This window comes from Chiloscyllium plagiosum, chromosome 22 (assembly GCF_004010195.1).
Source record: "Chiloscyllium plagiosum isolate BGI_BamShark_2017 chromosome 22, ASM401019v2, whole genome shotgun sequence".
NCBI lineage: Eukaryota > Metazoa > Chordata > Chondrichthyes > Orectolobiformes > Hemiscylliidae > Chiloscyllium > Chiloscyllium plagiosum.
In genome coordinates, this window is record NC_057731.1 from 52,484,182 (window position 1) to 52,491,920 (window position 7,739).

The following is a 7,739-nucleotide window of genomic DNA, read 5'->3' on the forward strand; positions in this document are numbered from 1 at the left end:
TAGCTTTTCTCTCCACGCTTCAGGCTCTCTGCCTGTATTCCTGATGAAGGGCTTTTGCCCGAAACGTTGATTTTACTGCTCCTCGGATGCTGCCTGAACGGCTGTGCTCTTCCAGCACCACTAATCCATAATCACCCTATTGTTCTGTCTTTCCTACAGCATTTGTATACTGGAACATTAAGCTGCCAGTCCTGTCCATCCCTGAGCCACGTTTCTGTAATTGCTATGATATCCCAGTCCCATGTTTCTAACCATGCCCTGAGTTCATCTGTTAGGCCTCTTGCATTGAAGTAAATACAGTTTAATTTATCAGTCCTACCTTGTCCCTGCCTGCCCTGACTGTTTGACTCGCTTATTTTTACAACTATACCAGTCTCAGATTGATCTCTTTCCTCACTATCTCCCTGGGTCCCACCTCTTCACCTTAATAGTTTAAATCCTCCTGAGCAGTTCTAGCAAATTTCCCTGCCAGTATATTAGTCCCCTTCCAATTTCGGTGCAATCCGTCCTTCTTGTACAGGTCACTTCTACCCCAGAAGAGATTCCAATGATCCAAAAATGTGAATCCTTCTCCCATACACCAGCTCCTCAGCCATGCATTCATCTGCTCTATCCTCCTATTCCTGCCCTCACTAGCTCGTATCACCAGAAGTAATCCAGATATTACTAACCTTGAGGACCTCCTTTTTAAATTCCTGCCTAAGTCTCTGTATTTTCCCTTCAGAATCTCAACCTTTTTCCCATTCTGTACCCTCTCTGAGACATCCTTGAGCCTGGCACCAGGGAAGCAACACACCATTCTGATTTTTCACTGCTGGCCACAAAAATGTCTGTCTGTCCCTCGGACTGGAAATTCTCCAACACATTCGATTGCTTGGAACCTGACGTACCCCTCATTGCATTAGAGCCAGTCTCAATACCAGAAACTTGGTGTTTGTGCTGCATTTCCCTGAGAATCTATCACCCCTACATTTTCCAAAACAGCACACTGGTTTGAAATTGCCTGGCTTGCTGTGTTCTTCCAGCCTCCTGCTTGTGTATCCTACTGTTCTGCAGCCAGGAATACTCCCCCAACTATAGCGATATCGCAATCAGATGGACAACGGAGATTGATTTTCCTCTCCCTTACTGAGGGGGGATTGAAACTCACTCGACTATTCCAACCAACACTTCAGCTGAGGTGAGCCTGTTCGGCCCCAACCAGGAATCAACATTAACAACCTGTAAAAAAGCTGCTGTCACTGCCATAGATGGCTGAGTGACTGGGGTGAAATTAATAATGTTATCATTCCAGTGAATAGTAATACCAGACAAGTCAGACCCCAGAGGGAAGCTTGCTTTGATAGAGCCAGATGTTTTATATTTTGCAATTTGGTTACTCTGGTGGTCAGTCACTCTATATGTTCACAAGAGACTGCCAATGTACTTTTAACAAAAGAAGATAAGCTTATTGCACAAAAGAAAAGTCAAAGCTATCTTATTACCAACAGAACAAATTGAACCCTTTTCCCAACAGCATCCTTCCCAGACACTCAACCCCAGTGAAGTTTAGCTCCAACTTAACTTTAAAATTTCTTACTCACCTGCTAAGGTCACAAGAGTTTCCTTTTTGAAAATTTCTGCACATTTGCCAGGTGTGATTTACCCCAAATTCTGCCTCTCCGTGAGACACATAGAGACACAGACTAAATCACTGATTCAGACAGCCGTGGGGTGAATGCCCACTTTTGGCATTATAGATAGTTCTGCTATTATGCATCTTTCGCTAACGTGAATTGGCTGTAACGCAATTGGTTGAATAGGGAATGCTTTTTTTTAAAATGCGAACTTTAAAGTGTGTGTTGGCTGTAACGCGGCTATATCACCAACACTCAAAGTCTATTGTATTCTGCGATTTTTGTCTAGTTGAAAAGTGTGGTGCTGGAAAGTCACAGCCAGTCAGGCAGCATCCGAGGAGCAGGAGAGTTGACGTTTCGAGCATAATCCCTTCATCAGGAATGTGTGTGTGTGCACAAAGCAATATCTGATTGAATCCCGACAGTGTGGAAACAGCCCCTTGAGTCCACAGTGACTCCCCCAAAGAGCATCCCACCCAGTCCCACCCCTAAACCCCTGCATTTCCCATGGAGAAATTGAGGACTGCAGATGCTGGAGATCAGAGTATGGTGCTGGAAAGGCACAGCCAGTCAGGCAGCATCTGAGGAGCAGGAGTGTTAATGTTTTGGGCCAGAGCCCTTCATCAGGAATGAGGCTTGTCGGCTGGGGTGGAGCTGGGACGGGGCTGGAGCTGGGGTGAAGATAGCTGGGAAGGCGATAGATGGATGTAGGTGGGGGTGTGATGGTGATAGGTCGCAGAGGAGGATGGAGCGGATAGGTGGGAAGAAAAATGGACAGGTGGGACAGGACATGAGGGCAGTGCCAAGTTGAGAGGTTGGGACTGGGATAAGGTGGAAGGAGGGGAAATGAAGAAACTGGTGAAGTCCGCATTAATCCTGTAGGGTTGAAGTGCTCCAAGATGGAAGATGAGGCGTTCTTCCTCCAGGTGTCGGGTGGTTAGGGTTTGGCGGTGGAGGAGGCCAAGGACCTGCATGCCCTTGGCGGAGTGGGAGGGGGAGTTGAAGTGTTCAGCCACGGGGCGGTCGGATTGTGCAGCTGTCCCGGAAATGATCTCTGAAACGTTCCACAAGTTGGCGTCCTGTCTCCCCAGTGTAGAGGAGACCACATGTTGACATATGTGGAAGTACAGATAAATCTCTGTCAGATGTGGAAGGCTCCTTTGGGGCCTTGGCTGGAGGTGAGGGGGAGATTGTGGGTGCAGGCTTTGCAATTCTTATGGTGGTTTTGGGAAGATGCCAGGAGGGGAGGGTGGGTTGCTGATGGGCGTATCCTGACAAGGGAGGGAGGGAGGGAGTGGTCTCTCCAAAATGCAGATAGGGTGGCAATAAAGACAAAATCCCCCCCACCTTCCACCCCACCAACCTCCGAATACAACGCATCATCCTCTGCCATTTCCACCCCCTACAAACGGACCCCACCACCAGAGATATGTTTCCCTCCCCAAACCTATCAGTGTTTCGGAGAGACCATTATCTCCCCGACTCCTTTGTCAGATTCATGCCACCCCCACCTCCACCTCTACCCCCACCAGTCCACACTTGTCTCCCGGCACTTTCCCCTGCTACTGCAGGAAGAGCACCAACACCTCCCCCCTTGGACCCAAAGGATCCTTCCATATCTGACAGAAATGTACCTGTACTTCCACACACATCATCTACTGTTTCCGTTGCACCCTCGACATCGGGGAGACAGGACGCCAACTTGCAGGTCATTTCCCACCTCTCTACTCCATCCTCCACTCCAACCTATCACCATCACACCCCCCACCTTCATCAACCTATCACGCTCCCAGCTACCATCCACCCAGGTCCAGAGCCCCCTCCCACTTATCTCTCAGTCCCCTTGGGCCATAAGCCTAATTTCTGATAAAGAGCTTATGCTGGAAATGTCAACTCTCCTGCTCCTCAGATGCTGCCTGACTGGCTGTGCTTTTCCAGCGTCACACTCTTTGACCCTGCATTTCCCATGCTGAAAATGTGTTGCTGGAAAAGCGCAGCAGGTCAGGCAGCATCCAAGGAACAGGAGAATCGACGTTTCGGGCATGAGCCTGAAGAAGGCCTCATGCCCGAAACGTTGATTCTCCTGCTCCTTGGATACTGCCTGACCTGCTGCGCTTTTCCAGCAACACATTTTCAGCTCTGATCTCCAGCATCTGCAGTCCTCACTTTCTCCCTGCATTTCCCATGGCTTACCCACCTTGCCTGCACACCATGGGCAATTTACCCAGCCTGATGATCTTTGGACTGTGGGAGGAAACTCACACAGACACGGGGAGAACGTACAAACTCCACCCAGAGAGTCACCCGTGGTTGGAATTGAATCCGGATCCCTGGTGCTGCGAGGTAGCAGTGCTAACCGCTATGCCACCCGCTTTTCAATCAGATGAGGGTTTCTGCTCGAAGGTACCACCTTCACAGGCAGTGACTTCACTATTCACTGGGGAGGCTCTGCACAAATCAGAGACGAAGGCAGCAGACTGGCCTTACCCAGTGCCACAGCCTGGGAGAGGAGGCAAATCCCACAAGGTACCCAGAAGTGGTCATCTGGGTCACGAACACAGTCCCTGGTACTCTCTGGGCAATCACTTTCGACATGACTTTGTAACATCTCCTGCTTTATAAATCATATAACATTTACACAGGAGAGGTGATGGCCGAACGATATTATCGCTGCACTGTTAACTCTGGGGAGCCAGGTTCAAATCCTGCCACAGCGGATTAGATTACTCACTTACAGTGTGGAAGCAGGCCCTTCGGCCCAACAAGTCCACACCAACCCACCGGAGCGCAACCCACCCAGACCCATTCCCCTACAACTAACACTATGAGGAATTTAGCCTGGCCAATTCACCTAACCGGGATATTTTTGGATTGTGGGAGGAAACCGGAGCACCCGGAGGAAACCTACGCGGACACGGGGAGAATGTGCAAACTCCACACAGAGAGTCGCCTGAGGCGGGAATTGAACCCGGTTCTCTGGCGCTGTGAGGCAGCAGTGCTAACCACTGTGCCACCGTGCTGCCCACAAAATGGTGGAATCAGAATTCAATTTTAAAAATCCAGAATTAAGAGTCTAATGCTACCCATGAATTGATTGTTGGAAAAGCCCATCTGGTTCACTAATGCCCACGAGGGAATTAAACTGCCATCGTTACCTGGTCTGGCCTATAAAATCATGAGGGTCATGATTTGGAGGTGCCGGTTTTGGACTAGGGTGTGCAAAGTTAAAGAACCGGGACATTTTTGGATTGTGGGAGGAAACCGGAGCACCCGGAGGAAACCTACGCAGACACGGGGAGAATGTGCAAACTCCACACAGAGAGTCGCCTGAGGCGGTAATTGAACCCGGTTCTCTGGCGCTGTGAGGCAGCAGTACTAACCACTGTGCCACCGTGCTGCCCACAAAATGGTGGAATCTGAATTTAATTTTAAAAATCCAGAATTAAGAGTCTAATGCTACCCATGAATTGATTGTTGGAAAAGCCCATCTGGTTCACTAATGCCCACGAGGGAATTAAACTGCCATCGTTACCTGGTCTGGCCTATAAAATCATGAGGGTCATGATTTGGAGGTGCCGGTTTTGGACTAGGGTGTGCAAAGTTAAAGATGCTGCCTGAACTGCTGTGCTCTTCCAGCACCACTAATCCAGAATTTGGTTTCCAGCATCTGCAGTCATTGTTTTTATCAAAGTTAAAAATCACACAATACCAGGTTATAGTCCAACAGGTTTACTTGGAAGCACTAACTTTCCGAGCGCCGCTCCTTCATCAGGTGGTTGTGGAGCACACGATTGTAAGACACAGAATTTATAGCAAAAGTTTACAGTGTTGTGTAACTGAAATTATACATTGAAAAAGACCTTAATTGTCTGTTAAGTCTCTCATCCGTTAGAATTATAATGATAGTTTCTCTTCTTTCATATGCAAATCGCAAAACTTTTGTTTTAAAAGTTACATTCTCAGGTGAACTTTAACAATTGGTGTCAGCCCAGATAATGTGTTGAAGGTGTTAGCCCCCTGTGTGCTGCTGTCTGTGCCGTAATGTTTAGACTGACTCTAATCTAAAAAAATGAATTAACAGAATCATACATAGATTCATGCAGTTTTTAAACAAAGTACAAAGTACTCTGCAAGTACAAATTCACCCCACAAACTTATATGTGTATGTGTGCGTGTGTGTGTGTATGTGTGTGTGGGTGGGGGGGGGGGGGGAGCGGGGTGGGCATTGTGATCGTCTGTGTGAGAGAGTGTATATATGTGTGTGCGTGAGCATAATGGGGTCTAGGTCTGTGAGAGGGTGCATGTGTGAATGTTTGTGTGTGTCTATAGGAGTGTGTGTGTGTGTAGGGGATAGGCTAAATAGACAAAGTTTTTACCTGGGTTTGGGGAGTCCAGCACAAGATGGTATTGGGTGGCTCAGTGGTTAGCACAACTGCCTCACAGTGTCAGGGATCCAGGTTCGATTCTAGCCTCAAGCAACTCTCTGTGTGGAGTTTGCACGTTCTCCCTGTGTCTGCGTTGGTTTACTCCCACAGTCTAAAGATGTGCAGGTTAGGTGAACGGCCGTGCTTAAATTGTCCACAGTGTTCAGAAATGTGTAGGTTGGGTGCATTAGTCAAGGGTTAGGTGTAGGGGAATGGGTCTGTCTGGGATACTCTTTGGAGGGTCAGTGTGGACTTGTTGGGCTGAAGGGCCTGTTTCCACATGGTAGGGATTCTATGATCTAGGTTTAAGGTGAGAGGGGAAAAATTGAAAAGGAACTTAAAAGGCAACGTTTTCACACAGAGGGTGGTGTGTGTATGGAATGAGCTGCCAGAGGAAGTGGTGGAGGCTGGTACAATTGCAACATTTAAGAGGCATTTGGATGGGTATATGAATAGGAAGGGTTTGGAAGGATATGGGCCGGGTGCTGGCAAATAGGACTAGATTAGGTTGGGATATCTGGTCGGCATGGACAGGTTAGTTGAAGGGTCTGTTTCCGTGCTGTACGACTGTATGATTGTATATGTGACTCCCGACGCACAGCAATATAGTTGACTCTTAACTGCCCTCTGGGTAATTAGGGATGGGCAATAAATGCTGGCCCAGCCAGCGGTGCCCTCATCCTGTGATTGAATTTTTAAAAACGCAAACTTAAGGACACAGTTTTGCTCTTTCACACTATAAATAAAAGATTTTTGTTTTTAACTTTGTGTAATTGTTTTACCAACAAAAATTCGGGTGGGGGGGGGGGGCTCACATAACTGAGTCAGGGATCTGAACGAGAGAGAGAGGAGAGTTTGGGGATGACATACTGGCAGGTGGTGAAAGGTCCGAGAGATCAGCTTTGAGCATGGCACTCACCCATCTCCCCAGGCAGCGAACACGGGCTCCAAACCGAATCTGAGCTGCTTCCTCATCCTCTCACTGGCTGCAAGTCAGTGCAAAGCTCCTGCAGTTTTTATTCCCCCACCCCCTCTCTCTCTTTCTCTCTCTCTCTGCCGCATTCTCGATATTCCTCCTGGGACATTCGGAGAATTGTGGAACCTGGAAGAAGTTCAGACTCGCCCACGGGCATGTTACAAGACTGCCTGATGATTCAAGTTCACTGGAAGATTGCGACTCCTCTCACTTCTCGTTACAGTGGGAGTCTTCCAAAAAAAAACTAGAAATAGGCAAATTGTGTTAGTTTTGCAATGTGGGGTTTCCTCTCTCTGCTTCAGTCTGACTGCTATTGTCTTGGCTTTCCGAGTGGGTAATACTCTTCCAGCCCACTCTTCAACTTTCCATTCAGGGTTTGGGATTGTATCTAACAGTTACAGCACAGGGGGAGGCTATTTAGTTGTCTGTTCAAAATCACACAACACCAGGTTATAGTCCAACAGGTTTAATTGGAAGCACTAGCTTTCGGAGCGACGCTCCTTCATCAGGTGATTGTGGAGGGCTCGATCGTAACACAGAATTTATAGCAAAAATTTGCAGTGTGACAGATGAAAGGCTTAACAGACAATCAATTCTTCAATGTATAATTTCAATTTCATCAAACTGTAAATTTTTCCTATAAATTCTGTGTTACGATCGAGCCCTCCACAATCACCTGATGAAGGAGCATCGCTCCGAAAGCTAGTGTGCTTCCAATTAAAC

At 47.8% G+C, this 7,739-nt stretch overlaps 1 long non-coding RNA gene across 1 annotated transcript in view; it reads right to left on the bottom strand.

The window, feature by feature from the left end:
- The window catches only part of LOC122560988, a 42,952-nt gene extending 35,935 nt beyond the window's left edge, over positions 1-7,017 (bottom strand). Inside the window, exon 1 of the long non-coding RNA XR_006314873.1 lies at positions 6,960-7,017. This is a non-coding gene — a long non-coding RNA (uncharacterized LOC122560988). The remainder of the gene's footprint in view (positions 1-6,959) is intronic.
- Positions 7,018-7,739: the final 722 nt, after the last annotated feature.